Source organism: Caretta caretta, chromosome 4 (genome assembly GCF_965140235.1).
Source record: "Caretta caretta isolate rCarCar2 chromosome 4, rCarCar1.hap1, whole genome shotgun sequence".
NCBI classification, from domain to species: domain Eukaryota; kingdom Metazoa; phylum Chordata; order Testudines; family Cheloniidae; genus Caretta; species Caretta caretta.
This window is the reverse complement of record NC_134209.1, coordinates 63586708-63603687: the sequence shown is the minus strand read 5'-3', so window position 1 is coordinate 63603687 and position 16980 is coordinate 63586708. Positions and strand designations below refer to the sequence as shown.

General features: G+C 40.0%; 1 protein-coding gene across 9 annotated transcripts in view; it reads left to right on the top strand.

Moving 5' to 3' along the window:
* INPP4B (inositol polyphosphate-4-phosphatase type II B) overlaps positions 1-16980 on the top strand; it is a 476089-nt gene that overhangs the window by 172340 nt on the left and 286769 nt on the right. For 6 of the 9 annotated variants that reach the window (XM_048847033.2, XM_048847031.2, XM_048847032.2 and 3 more), the window contains one exon: positions 4079-4160. The gene's annotated coding sequence lies outside the window, so the exon portion shown is untranslated. Of the gene's footprint in view, positions 1-142; positions 169-4078; positions 4161-4854; positions 4934-11593; positions 11698-16980 lie in introns of those variants that run through there. The other 3 variants (XM_075127706.1, XM_048847030.2, XM_075127705.1) reach the window with 3 other exon arrangements.

Sequence of the window (16980 nt, the reverse complement as noted above, 5' to 3'; positions counted from 1 at the left end):
AATTACTATGGTATTTATGAAAGTTAGTTATGTTTCTCACAAATACGAGTCCTGATTCATTGTTTTTTCTCCATTGTTTAATCATATGTCATCACCATAGCAGTAAACAAGTGTAAACGGTGGATTCTCTGTAACTTGAAGTCTTTAAATCACGATTTGAGGGCTTAGGTAAGTCAGCCAAAGGTTATGTGTCTATTATAAGAGTGGGTGGATGAAGTTCTTTGACCTGCAATGTGCAGGAGGTCATGATGATCCCTACTGGCCTTAAAAATCTATGAATCTAAAGCTTTTCGGGGACTGTTATTTATTTACTGTAAATGTGTACAGTGCTCCGCACAGTGGTGACCCAGTGTGATTGAGGCCTAGAAGTTGTACTACAATAGAAATGTTCAGTAATAATAACTGCTTTAGAAATGGAATTGAAACAAAGATTTCAGTGTTCAATTACACTTCAGAAAGCAGAAAGCATAACCAAAGCTGCTTGGTTTATGTGATTTATAAACTCGAAACTTTGTGTTGTAGAACTGTTTTTTCTTATCTGCTGCAAAATCTTTTTCAGTAGACAGAAAGCCCTTTCTCCCTTTAACATTAGTGTTGGTTTCAGTTGCAATCCTGTGCTTAAATCTTACCTCAAGCTGCCTGTCTAGCTTCACCACTAATCAAATCATTAGTGCTAAAAGGATTAGTACAGCCTGTAAACAAAGTTCCTGTTTTTTCCAGTAACTTACAATTTGTGCAGTCATTTACATGTGTATTCTGTGGGTATAAAGCAACCAGATCAGAATTCTTCATCTATTCACACAAGTGATAGCATTTTACACCCACTTTGCACAAGTGTAAATGTTTGCACAAGGTGCAACGTAGTTGAGACCCAAAGCCGAGGTTCTAGGTCCTCTTCCTTTATAGTTTTGGTCGCGACTACTGATGGGTATGAAATGCCTCAAGGGCATCTCCCTGCACCACCACCACCAAGTGCTGCCTCTTATTTTTGATTTCTTTTTTCTTATTTAGTTTTCCTTTCACTTTCTGTCCAGAGACTTATTACTATGTTATATATTTTTGTATTTTTTTTACTTTAAAAATTTGAACTTGTACAGTTTTACTTTTTCAAGAGTTTCTCTAGTTTCTGAGAATGTTTACTTTTCCATGCAGTAGTCCTGTGGAAATGTGTATATATGTCTTTGGGTTGAATTGAATTTTTCTTTCTCTCTAGCATTTGCTCATACCATAGGTTAGAGCTGCAAAATGCTAAACTTGTCTCTTCATATTTCAAGAATGAATAGCGTCTCAGAGCATTTTGCAGTGTGTATACAAATCTTCAAAGGCCAAATTATATGCTTCTTGACACAGAAATCTGGTCACAATTTTTGACAGCTAGTGATTTCCCTTATTCACAGATATGTTTCCTCTAAATTGTCTCACGCTTCACTATTTTGTGAAACAAAACTCTTGCAGTTTTGTGTCTTCCCAAATGATAGCATCTCTTGAGAATGCATCTGCCTCCACATTCCTGGAATGAGCATTGCCTGGAAAAGTTGACTATTGTCCACAGCCCACATCAGAATCCAAATAGTTGGATCAGACATCAATATTACAGCTCTAATGATATATCTACACTTCAAAAAAAAAAAAAAACAGAAACAAAAAAACCTAAACAAACTCATGGCAGAGTCTTAGAACAGGGATCCACCAACTCAGGCTTGCTGGGCTCACGCCACGGGACTTAAAACAGCAGTAGAGATGTTCTGCTCAGGTTCTAAAACTTAGCAAAAGGAGTGGAGCTCAAAGCCCAGATTCCAGCCCAAGAAGGAATGTCTATTGGTATTTTTAGCACCAGAATGGGAGCCAGATTCAGCTGACTTGGGCTCTGAGACTTGCTGTCACTGTGTGGTGTGTTTTGTGGTGTGGTGGTTTTTTTTTTTTTTTTTTTTTTTTTTTTTGCTGCAGTGTAGCCATACCCTTAGTTTCTTTAATTAAATCTCTTTGTTTATTCTATTGCTTTCCTCAAAAATGTGTAAGTGTGCAGTTTTCCAGGCTGGCTCTCATAGTTTCCCATTGCTCTCAGTGAGAGTTGGATTGAGTCATAGATCCTTTTACATTTTTCTTTGATTTACAGGAGGCTTCCAAGAACTTTGAATTTGATTAATATTTGGTTTATCCCTGGCTTCCACCTCATTAATTAAAAAAAAAAAGTTAAATAAAACATGCCTAACACAATTTCTGAAGCACCTTCTGTAGCACTCCCCTCACTCAATATATTGCTATTAATCTTATTTTTTACAGTCCATTAGCTGGTTTTCAATCCAAGTGACAGTGCTCTTGTCTAGGCCAAATGGAATAATTTTCCAAACAATACACTATACTGAATGCTTTCTGTATATAGTATATCACACCAACTACATTCTCTTGTTCCATTAATTTTGAATTTTGACCCAAAACAGAGAGATCTAATTTATCTGTCACATTTTTTAATAAAGATCTGTATCAAGTTCACTTTATTCTAATGTTCTATCACCTACAGTAAATCTAGTGGGTTTCATTTTTTTTCTAGTGTTGTCATAAAAGGTGTCAAACTGACTACCACATTTGCTATATTTTAAAAAAAAAAAAAGTCCAAGATGTCAAAATAGTTGTCTTCCACTAAAAGTACCTCTTAAGACTTAATGAAAGTTTCTATCTTGTTCCTCTTCAGATTAAGAATTTACTGGACTTTGGCAAGAGTTGTTTAAAGCCTTACATTCAAAAGCAGATTGTATAGACTCGGCCTTACTCTACTAACTTTTCTCCCACAAAGAATCCTCACTCAGGCATGTAGTTCCATGCAAGTCAGTGGCACTGTTATGTGGAAAAAGGCTCATCTTGTGTAGGAATGCAGGACCAGGCCAAACGTTTAAGGATAAATATGAATCTGTCTGCAAAAGAAGTGACAGTTTGAGTATCAGCCTGACTGGCCAAATCTCATAATATAAATCCAGAAAATGAAGCAGCAAAGAGAGCTCCTGTGTTTTGAATCAGCTGTTACAGATATAAAAGCATTGTACAAGGTTATCTCATAAAATAGTGAATATGTGGAATTAAAAGTTGTCGTTTTGGAGAAAACTAGCAGAAAATGAGGCATGTTCCAGTCCTTGGGATCTCCTTGGATAAAGAAGTAACTGGAATATATGGAAAATTTAACTTATGCACTTCTGAAGCTCAGTGAAAGAGAGGAGTGGCTCTGTGAAACACCAGGATCATAGTAACAAGGAAATGTATAAGAGAGCAGTACGCTAATGATTATATATTATCAGATGTTGAGGATAAAGAATGGATGATAAGAACTTCAAGAAAAGAGGAGATAAAATGTGAGGGAGATAATAGCCGTACTTTTCTGAATATGAATCTCGTTATTAAGCTGAAAGAGGATGTCTGTATCCTTACAAGGAGGCAGCTGGTAAAAAAGAACATGACCCCAGTAACTTCAGTTTTGTGCCCTACAATGGTCTAAATCACTTACTATTACATGAGTTATATGTTATGGAATATAGTGTTAGAATCTAAGGTTTCAAGTGATCTCAAAGAAATCCTTTACAAAAGGAGGTTAAATGGAGATTTCTATTGCAAGATCATGTATTGTGTTGCTGCTAAATTCTGCTCACTTGAACAGTTTACTGATTTTAATAGAATTGTAAGTTTCAATCTATTCAGCTGATTAACAAGTTGTGATTAAATAGCATTAGTTAGGGGTAGAAGTTGGAAGGAAACGGATCAACTGGCAGTTTACAAATTAGTTGGCACATAAATATTGGCTATATTCACATAGAAGAGAAATCTGACTACTCCATTTTCTTTTCTTTTTTTTCTAGTATGATCTTTTTTAGTGATTTTTGCCCATTCTAGTTCATTGAACTGAAGCAGAATGACTAAGAACAGTAACTAAAGGATGGCCATATACATTTGCCTAGAGACTGTTAGGCTTTGTTTCTTTTGTAGCTGTAGGCTGCATCAATGTGCCAGATATGTTGGCTGTGAACATATTAACAGAAGGACTTCCCAAATGTTGCAAATCCTAACATTTTGTCATCTTTGTCCCTTACAGAGTTCTGAAGTCTGTGACGTTATTCTGGAGTGAGTCTGTGTTGTGGAATTCAGAAATAAAACGGATGTTTCAGTAGTTCTCAGTAAGTAAAACACAACACAACGTATTTAACATTCATTTTGTGTGACTATATCAATATTTAAAAAATCCTTGAAACATTGCTAAACATTTAGACTGAATGTATCCTGTTGTCTGATAAAGAAACATACAGCTAAACCGCCCCGCCTTTATTCTGTTGACTGAAAAGAGTATCTCAAAAGGCTGCAGTTGCTTTTTCTAAAATTAGATGAAAAGTCATATGTACTATAGCTCCTCTGACAGTAAATATGGGTTTGATGTTTTGGTTCATTAAATATAATGTACAGTATGGGTCTAGAGTTGGTGCACGGCCATTCCAATTTTCCCCCTCCCCCTATCATCTGTGCTTAATCACGACCATTTTTCATGTAGTATGTTTTTTCCTTTACACTTTTGCCTTCTGCCCTGTACTGCTAATTTATTTAGTGAATCGATGTTAAGGACAATAACTAAATATACATGAGTTATTTCATGCAAATCTGAATAAGAATTTGAATGTAAAGATTTTTCATTTGGATCTGATATGGACAGCATTTTTTATTGTAAATGCTAAAATGTAAACCCTCCTTCTGTAGAAATGGCTTACAAGATTGCTGTCAATCAGCTATGATTGTGTTTGAAATTATTTGTTTTGGAGTTTGCCTGATATCACAACCAAGTTTCAAAGCCCCTTATATCAATTTGCTGTGTTAATTTAGCTCTAATGGACCCTGAGTTCTGCAAGAAAGTTGACTGTACCTAACTGGATCGATGCATTAGGATTATTTCTTATTTTTTGTGAGTACCAAACAATTTTTTCCACAGCGCTAACCATTTTAAGATGGGTACTGAAACTCAGGTGATGGAATGGAATTCGTTCACAAACCTTTTATCTGGGGGTGTATCGGCTCAAAATTTTAAATCTATCTTGTGTCACAAGTATAATGAGTATTGTGATCTTTGGTGGACGTCTGTCTGTATTTTCCACTGAGTGCATCCGATGAAGTGAGCTGTAGCTCACGAAAGCTTATGCTCAAATAAATGTGTTAGTCTCTAAGGTGCCACAAGGCTTCCTTTTCTTTTTGCAGATACAGACTAACACAGCTGCTACTCTGAAACCTGTCTATAACATGCATCCCACAAAGCATCTGGCACAATTGGGCATGAGTGATAGTCACTTCTCAGGAAAAGCACAGAACTGGTTTGGCAGGAGTGTAGAAAGTTGGGATGGTGGTATATTAGCAAATCTATGGGAGGAAACTTGAATAGCATTTGACTGCTCAGTTCCTGGCACTATCTACGATTTAATATTAGCAGTCTTGTTACTATTGTTCCCTGGTTTTTACAAGCACCAAATTCCCTTCCACCCACTCCAAGAAAAACATTAACAGATTATTTTTTGCTATAGCTCTCTCAGATGACTCTCAATGTTCAGTTGCAGTTGAGAAGTCAATAATTTAAAACTGATTCATTAAGGTTTCTGTCCTTTAATGGTTATTTTTCTGAAGCTCTGTTTAATTCTGGCTCTTCAAGATTGGAATTAAACTGTGTATCATGCACCATGTGTGAAGGAATCAGTCAAAAAGAACTCTTAGGCTACTTATTTTCACTTATTTTAACAGTAGGAGCTAGAGGATTAATGTAACTCTCTGAATTATTTGACTTTTCCAATTGTATATTTATTGGCTATAACTATAGCTAGTTCTGTGTTAGTAGCTCCTCATACTTCTAGCACAAAACTCCTTTGATGCCAGGACTTTGATAATGATGCTGGGCCCCCTTCTCTCCTGGTCATAATTTCCTATTCCCCTCATCAGAGAAACTTGATTTTTCCCCATCTCCTTATGTCCTGCATCATGGAGGTGTGCCCAGTCCTTCCCTATGCATTGGCATTGGGTGCGTCCAGCTCCTGCCTACTCCTGTATCTTTGTGGAAAAGAGAAAGAAACCTCCTCTGGCCCTGAATAATTACTTAAAAACAAAAAAAAAGTTAAGAACGCTAGTTTACATGGGAATTGAACCTGCCAACACAGTGCTCTGTGTATGCTCATCCCTCCCCTCGCACTCTAGCCTCTATCTCCCTAGGGACTGCGAATAATCTTGTCCCAGCAGTTCCCCCCTAGCAGCAAGGAGCCCTATTCACACACCGCTACAGGGACTGCATTCACCTGAGACACACCTACCTCGTGATGAGAAGGGAATTGTCCTCTTCAGGCTGTTGCCTTCACAGAGTTGCTCTGTGCAAGCTGCTAGCCTGCCCTTGTGGCCACAAAACCTTCTTTGAACTGTACTGCCAGGTGACATGAGTCCAACCCTTCTATCTAGCGAGGGTATTCGTCCCTCGTGTGACAGTTTGGGGATGCGCCCATCAAAATGCGAATCACATTTCATTTTGTGAACCCCATTTGTGATTGTAACCTATGTTGTAGAGTAAAGCATCCATTTTGTAGTGAAGACTTGACACCTAGTGGACAGACTATGTCTAAGAAGCTGTCAGAACAATCTAGGAATCTAGGGCAATCTAGGAATGTCTCTTTGTTACTGAAACAACGGGCCATTAAAAGACACTCTACGCAGAAACTGCCTTGGTCCTTACCCCCAGCTTGCAGCATATGGGGGGAAAGGGTACAGGGAGTCCATTTTAAAAGGAGTGGTTCACTAAGCAATTGGAGGCTAACCAATACCAGAAGCAAGAAGATCAGCCAAGCAGTCAGGACAAGCTTATGAGTCAAAGAACTAGGAGCAAGCTCAGAACTCTCAGGAATAATGATAATACTCAACAGGAGGGCTTGTGTTCAGGAGCTTGTTGCTGTCCATAGACCGGTAACTCTCTCTTTTTTGTTTTGTTTTGTTTTAAAAGTAAAGTGTTTGCAGCTAAGAAATTCCTTTGTTAAGCATCTGTGCCCTTGCTTTTCTGCCAGTGGTCCTTGCATGGTGTAACTGGGAAAATGAGTGCTCCCATAGCTAGGTGGACTCTTGTGTGGCGAGCGTGTCAAAGCAACTGAGGACTTAGGAGGGCTGAGTCATTGGTTCCAGGATCTAAGTGGCTGGACTGCGAGGTCACATTGCCTGAGGAGGGTGTCTGGCCTGGGATCTGCACATAGAAGTTCATTTGAGGGACCCAGAGAGTAACTAGTCACTTTCCCAACCTACAGGCTTAGAAGCATTTGGGAATCAGCAGTTATATCTAACCGCAATAGACTGCTGTCCATCTACAAAGTGGTGACTGGACCAGATTGTGACATCTCGCTGCTAACTTACCCAGGGTTCCTCCCTGTCTGCCAGCCTTACTGTCTCCCTTTTGCATGGAATAGTTTGGTCTTTTCTGCAAGTAGCTGCCAAAAGCCATTTATAATAGTAGGATAGTACAAGGATACATATTTTAAAAACATTTTTCTTGTTTTTTCTTCGTCTGATTTTTGTGGCACATTTTATGGCCTGGCCTATTATGGCAGACCCAGATAAAGAGACATGATTCAATATAGTGCTCAACTTTAAAAAAGGGAAGAAGGAGAACCCAGGGAACTACAGACCAGTCAGTCTCACCTCAGACCCTGGAAAAGTCATGGAGCAGGTCCTCAAGGAAACCATTTTGAAATACTTGGAGGAGAGGAAGGTGTTCAGGAACAGTCAGCATGGATTCAGCAAGGGCAAGTCATGCCTGACCAAACTGATTGCCTTCTGTGATGAGATAACTGGCTCTGTCGATATGGAGAAAGCAGTGGACATGATATACCTTGACTTGAGCAAAGTTTTTGATATGGTCTCCCACAGTATTCTTGCCAGCAAGTTGAAAAAGTATGGATTGGATGAATGGACTATAAGGTGGATAGTCAGCTTTCTATCCACCTAGATCGTCAGGCTCAGTGGGTAGTGATCATTGGCTCCATGTCTAGTTGGCAGCTGGTATGAAGTGGAATACCACAGGGGTCGGTCCTGGGGCTTGTTTTGTTCAGCATCTTTATTAATGATCTGGATGATGGGATGGATTGCACCCTCAGCAAGTTTTCAGATGACACTAAGCTGGGGGGGAGAGGTAGATATGCTGGAGGGTAGGGATGGGGTTCAGAGGGACCTAGACAAATTGGAGGATTGGGCCAAAAGAAATCTGATGAGGTTCAACAAAGACAAGTGCACGTAGGACGGAAGAATCCCATGCACCGCTCCAGGCTGGGGACTGACTGGCTAAGCAGCAGTTCTGCAGAAAAGGACCTGGGGATTACAGTGGATGAGAAGTTGAATATGAGTCAGCAGTGTGCCCTTGTTGCCAAGAAGGCTAACAGAATATTGGGCTGCATTAGTAGGAGCACTGCCAGTAGATCGAGGGAAGTGATTATTCCCCTCTATTCGGCAATGGTGAGGCCACATCTGGAGTATTGTGTCCAGTTTTGGGCCCCCCACTACAGAAAGGATGTGAACAAATTGGAAAGACTCCAGCGACGGGTAGTGGAAATGATCAGGGGCCTGGTGCACATGACTTAAAAGGAGAGGCTCAGGGAACTGGGCTTGTTTAGTCTGCAGAAGAGAAGAGTGAGGGGGGATATGATAGAAGCCTTCAACTACCTGAAGAGGGATTCCAAAGAGGATGGAGCTCAGCTGTTCTCAGTGGTGGCGGATGACAGAACAAGGAGCAATGGTCTCAAGTTGCAGTGCGGGAGGTCTAGGTTGGATATTAGGAAACACTATTTCACTAGGAGGGTGTGGAAGTACTGGAATGGGTTCCCTAGGGAGGTGGTGGAATCTCCATCCTTAGAAGTTTTTAAGTCCTGGCTTGACAAAGCCCTGGCTGGGATGATTTAGTTGGTGTTGGTCCTGCTTTGAGCAGGGGGTTGGACTAGATGACCTCCTGAGGTCTCTTCTAACCCTAATCTTCTATGATTCTGAGTGCTCCACTCTCCCTGTGAAAATGTTGATTACCACTGGCCATAACAAATGCATGAATGCTTACAAGAAAGGTACTTGGTGACAATATTTACTACATGTAAGGGCAGTCTGCTAGGAATAGGTTGCATCTGCTTGTTAGATAGTACCTGCTCTCCACTCCCTGAAGGAAAATTTCCATAGATTGATAGATTTTAAGGCCAGAAGATACCATTATAATCATTTAGTCTAGCCTCCTATTTAACATAGGGCAAAACTTCTCCCCCAGTAAGCTCTGCATTAGTTCCTTTGCTTCTAGTTAAACCAGAGCTTTTTAGAGAGAGAGACAGCCTTGATTTAGAGACTTCAACTGATGGAGATTGCCCTACATCCCTAGGTAAGTTGTTCCAGTGGTTAATTACACTCTGTTAAACATTTGCACCATATCTGTGATCTCAATTTATCTAGCTTCAGCTGCCAATGAGATTGAAGAATTCATTCTTTTTCTGCTAGGTTAATACTATCTTCCATCAGGGAACTGTTTCCCAAATCGATACTTGTAGCCTGTGACCACCTTCGATAAACTAAACAGATTGAGTTTGTGAAGTTTCACACTATGGGGCATGTTTTCCAGACTTTGAGTCTTGCTTGTAGCTATAGCAAGTTCTTCCCAATTTTTCAACATCCCTTTTGAAGTACAGAATAAAATTTAGCAAAGGAATAATAAATGTTTTCCTGTTTTTTTCAAGGGGAAGAAGGAAATAAGAACGGAAGTTTTACTGGTACACATGCAGCAAAAATAGCTCTGCTAGGCACAATTATCAAGAATAATTTCCAACTGGACATATTTGCATGCTCATCTGAAAGGAGTATACATACAAACAAATGTGATTAGAGGTAGAAGATACCTTGAAATATCCTGAAGCATGCTTGGATATGAAAAAGTAAATTTCTTGTGTTACAAATAAATTATTATAAATAAGTAGTATTTCTTGTAGGTATAATTCAGAGTTCAGCAATGATAAGCAATTCATCTGACATTTGGCTAGGTATCCAGTAAAACATTGGGACAAGATGACTACACGCTGAAGAGGGGACACTCTGCAAACTACCGTCACATGCAAATTCTAATAAGGCCATATACAGTGGGAAATGTAATATATGTCACACTTACTATTAAATATTGTGGCTGATATCCCTGCCCATAGACTTCAGTAGGGTCAGGATTTCATCATGCATGATATCCATTAAGATTACCACCAGCAGGTGGTATTAATTCAAGAGTAGCAGGAATTTGTGAGAAAATGTTTGAGTATTAGTGCAAACTTTCAGTGCTCTAGAGCTGAAAGTGAAAGAGACAATAGTTGTTATGTTTATGTTTCAGAGTAACAGCCGTGTTAGTCTGTATTCGCAAAAAGAAAAGGAGTACTTGTGGCACCTTAGAGACTAACCAATTTATTTGAGCATAAGCTTTCGTGAGCTACAGCTCACTTCATCGGATGCATACTGTGGAAACTGCAGAAGACATTATATACACGGAGACCATGAAACAATACCTCCTCCCACCCCACTCTCCTGCTGGTAATAGCTTATCTAAAGTGATCACTCTCCTTACAATGTGTATGATAATCAAGTTGGGCCATTTCCAGCACAAATCCAGGTTTTCTCACCCTCCGCCCCGCCCCCCACACAAACTCACTTTCCTGCTGGTAATAGCCCATCCAAAGTGACCACTCTCTTTACAATGTGTACGATAATCAAGGTGGGCCATTTCCAGCACAAATCCAGTTTTTCTCACCCCCCCCCCCTTTCCAAAAACCACACACACAAACTCACTTGACTGTCATAGTTTGGTTGGAGTAATGCAAGTGTGGGGAACAAGACCTACTAATGTTTGCTGGCCTTACCTATCATAGTTCGGAATTCACCAAGGACAAAAATAATGATGATTCTCGATAGTACTGACAAGTGTGGGCATAATCCTGAGGTGTTGAACACTGGCAGTTGCCTTTTGACTTTTGTTGAGTGCCCAGAACTATCAGTAGTCTCAAGTCGCATGATAAATTTGGGAGAGGTGGGAATCGGTTTAGGTATACCGGTGACTGCCAGAATGTGTCAGAAAAGGAAGGTGCTTTGGGGAGTGTCAGCTCTTCTATCACATACATTTGTATTTGTTCCTGTCATTTTAGAGTAATAATATCACCTAGCACTTATGTAGCACTTTTCAGTCAATAGACCTCAAAGTGCTTTACAAGGAAGGCCAGTATCATTAACCCCATTTTACAGAAAGGGAAACTGAGGCCCAAAGCAGTGAAGTGACTGCTCAAAGTCATCGAGCAGACCAAAGGTAGAGCTGGGAATTGAACCTAGATCTCCTGATGTCACACTCTAGTCTCTGTTCTCTAAACCACACTGCCTCCTGAGTAGGCTGATGTTTCTGGTGGGAGTGGGTATTATTCCCAGCTAGAAGAGCAGTCTACTCTTGTGAAAAGGCTATATTTAGTATGTTCTGTGAATCTTGCAATATTTATGTTCAGTATTTTGATTATTGGTATTCACGGTGTTGTATAAATAATTCTCTGGTCTCCCTTGTTTCCAGAATAGGTGTGGTATTGATTTAATGATGTGTGTGAAAAGGATATGGTGCGGTGTGAGAGAGAACCTGCTGGTGTTAAAAGAAGAAAATTGTTATGCTTCAGCAATGTGAGAAAACTAAGTTATGTACTGTGTTACATTCATTTCAAATATCTTCGGGCGCTCTTCATGAGGGATCTAAATGGAGATTATAATGACAATTTATATATGTTTATTCTCAGCATTGCCTTCCCTGCCAAAAAAAGAAGATAAAATTTTTAATTAAATTCTTTATCTTTGATTGAAAATTTAACTTTCAAAGGAAGATTAACACAGCATCATCAGTAACCATGGGATGATTTCATCACTGCTAATTTGAACCTGAAATGCATCAGCATATAGAATTCAGTCAGCTTTGTGAATTAAGAGCCTCTGATGTCTGTATTAGAAATATCCTGCAGATATAATTTATGTATCAAAGCTTCTATTCTACTTTTGTTACAGCATATGGTGGTTAGCTGTGATGGTGCTTTATATTTTAGAGTGACAGTGGCTCATTGATATTCCCAACCATTTTCCACTGCTGAGGTAGAAATTCAGAATGACTCTTCGCCAGTAAGTGTGAAAAGAGAGAAAAACCTTTACACGTTTTGAACTCATGTTTTTTATGCCAAATACTTTAAAAAATTGTTTTAAAATATGCTCTAGAAAAGAGTAGCTGTCACTTGGCAGTATAGACACTGAGCACGTGTTCTGTACATAGCTGTCCAATAAATACTCCAAGGAATTTTTTATATTGATGCACAAGGATTTATATTCATAACTCTCATTAATGGAAATAAAGCAGGCTAATGCTGGGCACAGTTTGCCATTCTTCCTGTCACTTCTGTATGCTTAGCGTAATAAAGCTTTGTTTTAAAAATTGGGTTGACAATTAATATGAAGTGAAGAATTTAAAAAAAAAAAAACAGCAACTTTTCTTGGAAGCTTAAAATTTGCATTGTTGAACTTCAGCCTTTTCAATGGCAGTATCTATTCCAGGGACATCCTGGAGCTTTCAATGCTTTATTCTGATTACGTATTTCACGTCATGAATATAATTTACTGATAAAGTGAAACATCATCCAGATAACACACACAACGTAGGAATTTGCAGAAATATCTACCTAAAGGGACATTGTCAAGATTAATCTCAGATACATATATTAAAAATGAAAATGCAATTCTGGGCTTTAAACTACTTTGCAGTATCACTTTTTAATCTTTAGGAACCAAGAAGAAAGTGCTAGCTCCTTTTGTTAAACAGGGGTTGAGGAGATGGGGCTAATGATTTTTCAATAAACTTGTTTTTACTTGAAGGGGGACATAGCCAGCACCAAAAGAGTCCGGTATATTGTAGACAGAGGGGATGCAGGAAGGCTGTCCCTGTGCCTATGGGGGTATCTTCACTTTTCTCTGTGACACTCCTTTATTTGACTGCAGTTCTGTTGTCAGGTTTGAATTACAGGAGTCCGAAGGGACCATAACCCTTTATATTTGTATATAGACCCTGATAAGAAAATAATGGCATGACTTTAAAACAGTTACAACACACAAAGGGTGAGTCCTGGCGCCATTGAAATCAATGGCAAAAGTTTCATTGACTTCAGTAGAGTCCAGGAGTTCATCCAAAGTGTGTGCCGTATTGTAAGATGCTAGGGTAAACAGCATTGTACCTAATATTGCGTGGCTTTGCCACTTCTGTTTTCTACAGTTATTCTTTAGTTGAAGAATATAAAGTATTTTGTTGTCCACACATGGAATACTTTCTGTGTGGAATATATTTCAATGTGACTATAATAACCCTGCCACTTGCACCACGCTATGGATTTAACGAAATTTGACTGTTTTCCACAATAAATCCTTATTTTCAGGAGGTTTCAATTCAACTAATTATGATCTCTGGACTGAAACTTGGCATTAAAGATATAAGGCTGAGAGGTATTTTACTACTTACATTTGGGGGGAAAAATTGCTTGGCAATTTGAGATACAAGAGCAAAGAAAAACTAGAAATGATTATTATATTAATACAATTCTACTCAATTATTTTTTTGCCTCTAGTGTGAATTATTCAGTTTTTGGTATTGAAAAAGAGAACCCATGACTTTTTCTCTTTTGAAAATAGTTTTCAGAATATGTATAATTAGGGTTTTTTTGTATATGAATTTTTTGCATCTATACATTGTATATATTGACACAGTTGACAGAATACATAGTCTATCAAGTGTTTGATCTGCAAACTAAAATGTCTTCATATTTGCATTGACATGGAACCTTTGTAGGCTGTCATGACAATTGATAATTGCACCCAGGCTTATCTGACCGATGCAGTTGTTATGGTCAATGATTTTAGAATTGCAAAATCCTTGGTACAAGTTAATCGTAATCTTTCTGAAATGTAGTTTGGAATGAAGTTCGAGGCCTCAAAATTGCTTCATATCTGGCCAGACTACATTGAATAACATCCTCCTTCCCCATCCTTCAAACACATGCATCCATTTCATGGTGTCCATATTAGGTTTGTGTGTATTCAATGATACAGTATGCCTTAAGTGCTTAGCATACAGCAATTCTGGCTGCCAGAGTTAAGGGGTAAATATAAGTAGGGTGGTTCCAATCCCAAAAGATGCATTTCCTCTGAAAGCAGATGTTTTCTTTCTGGCTGGTGGCAGAACGCTTGTATGCTAAAATCACTGTTCCTGTTTATGTTCAAAATAAGTATATTTTAATAGGTTTGCATTTTAGTTATAAAACTTGTTGTATTTGTTTTTTTGGCAACCTTTTCTCAAGAAGGCTAGCTCGGCTATCCAACCTGCCTTAATGATCATTTCTGTACCTCTATAGACCTGTTGTTAGAACATCAATTGTTTTTTCCCTAACTCTATTGTCCACTTGTAACAATTTGTCCATGGTTATACCAGCGTTACCAATATTTGCCTAAATTAAATGACTTAACCCCTTTCATCTCTTTTCTACATGTGACTCTAAAATAGTCAGTTTTTTAAACACCTAGATCATAGAATCATAGAATATCGGGGTTGGAAGGGACCTCAGAAGTTCATCTAGTCCAACCCCCTGTTCAAAGCAGGACCAATCCCCAACTAAATCCTCCCAGCCAGGGCTTTTTCAAGCCTGACCTTAAAAACCTCAAAGGAAGGAGATTCCACCACCTCCCTAGGTAACTCATTCCAGTGCTTCACCACCCTCCTCGTGAAAAAGTTTTTCCTAATATTCAATCTAAACCTCCCCCACTGCAACTTGAGACCATTACTCCTTGTTCTGTCATCTGCTACCACTGAGAACAGTCTAGATCCACCCTCTTTGGAACCCCCTTTCAGGTAGTTGAAAGCAGCTATCAAATCCCCCCTCATTCTTCTCTTCTGCAGACTAAACAATCCCAGTTCCCTCAGCCTCTCCTCAGAAGTCATGCGTTCCAGTCCTCTAATCATTTTTGTTGCCCTCCACTGGACGCTTTCCAATTTTTCCACATCCTTCTTGTAATGTGGGGCCCAAAACTGGACACAGTACTCCAGATGTGGCCTCACCAACGTCGAATAGAGGGGAACGATCACATCCCTCGATCTGCTGGCAATGCTTCTACTTATGCAGCCCAAAATGCCATTGGTCTTCTTGGCAACAAGGGCACACTGTTGACTCATATCCAGCTTCTCGTCCACTGTAACTGCTGCCGAGCCATTCGGTCCCTAGTCTGTAGTGGTGCATGGGATTCTTCTGTCCTAAGTGCAGAACTCTGCACTTGTCCTTGTTGAACCTCCTCAGATTTCTTTTGGCCCAATCCTCTAATTTGTCTAGGGCCCTCTGTATCTTATCCCTACCCTGCAGCGTATCTACCACTCCTCCCAGTTTAGTGTCATCTGCAAACTTGCTGAGGGTGCAGTCCACACCATCCTCCAGATCATTAATGCAGATATTGAACAAAACCGGCCCCAGGACCCTTGGGGCACTCCACTTAATACCGGCTGCCAACTAGACATGGGGCCATTGATCACTACCTGTTGAGCGCAACGATCTCGCCAGCTTTCTGTCTACCTTATAGTCCATTCATCCAGCCCATACTTCTTTAACTTGCTGGCAAGAATACTGTGGGAGACCATATCAAAAGCTTTGCTAAAGTCAAGGAACAACACGTCCACTGCTTTCCCTTCATCCACAGAGCCAATAATCTCATCATAGAAGGCGATTAGATTAGTCAGGCATGACCTTCCCTTGGTGAATCCATGCTGACTGTTCCTGATCACTTTCCTCTCCTCTCAGTGCTTCCGAATTGATTCCTTGAGGACCTGCTCCATGATTTTTCCAGGGACTGAGGTGAGGCTGACTGGCCTGTAGTTCCCAGGATCCTCCCTCTTCCCTTTTTTAAAGATGGGCACTACATTAGCTTTTTTCCAGTCATCTGGGACCTCCCCCATCGCCATGAGTTTTCAAAGATAATAGCCAATGGCTCTGCGATCACATCCGCCAACTCCTTGAGCACTCTCGGATGCAGCGCATCCAGCCCCATGGATTTGTGCTCGTCCAGCTTTTCTAAATAGTCCTGAACCACTTCTTTCTCCACAGAGGGCTGGTCACCTCCTCCCCATGCCGTGCTGCCCAGTGTAGTAGTCTGGGAGCTGACCTTGTTCGTGAAGACAGAGGCAAAAAAAGCATTGAGTACATTAGCTTTTTCCACATCCTCTGTGAGTAGGTTGCCTCCCTCATTCAGTAAGGGGCCCACACTTTCCTTGACTTTCTTCTTGTTGCTAACATACCTGAAGAAACCCTTCTTGTTACTCTTAACATCTCTTGCTAGCTGCAACTCCAAGTGTGATTTGGCCTTCCTGATTTCACTCCTGCATGCCTGAGCAATATTTTTATAGTCCTCACTGGTCATTTGTCCAATCTTCCACTTCTTGTAAGCTGCTTTTTTGTGTTTAAGATCAGCAAGGATTTCACTGTTAAGCCAAGCTGGTCGCCTGCCATATTTACTATTCTTTCTACACATTGGGATGGTTTGTTCCTGTAACCTCAATAAGGATTCTTCAGAATACAGCCAGCTCTCCTGGACTAATTCTTCCTGGTTTGTGAGCAGCAGGTCAAGAAGAGTTCTGCGCAGTTGGTTCCTCCAGCACTTGCACCAGGAATTTTTCCCCTACACTTTCCAAAAACTTCCTGGATTGTCTGTGCACTGCTGTATTGCTCTCCCAGCAGATATCAGGGTGATTGAAGTCTCCCATGAGAACCAGGGCCTGCGATCTGTTAGTTGCCAGAAGAAAGCCTTGTCCACCTCATCCCCCTGGTCTGGTAGTCTATAGCAGACTCCCATCACTACATCACCCTTGTTGCTCACACTTCTAAACTTAATCCAGAGACT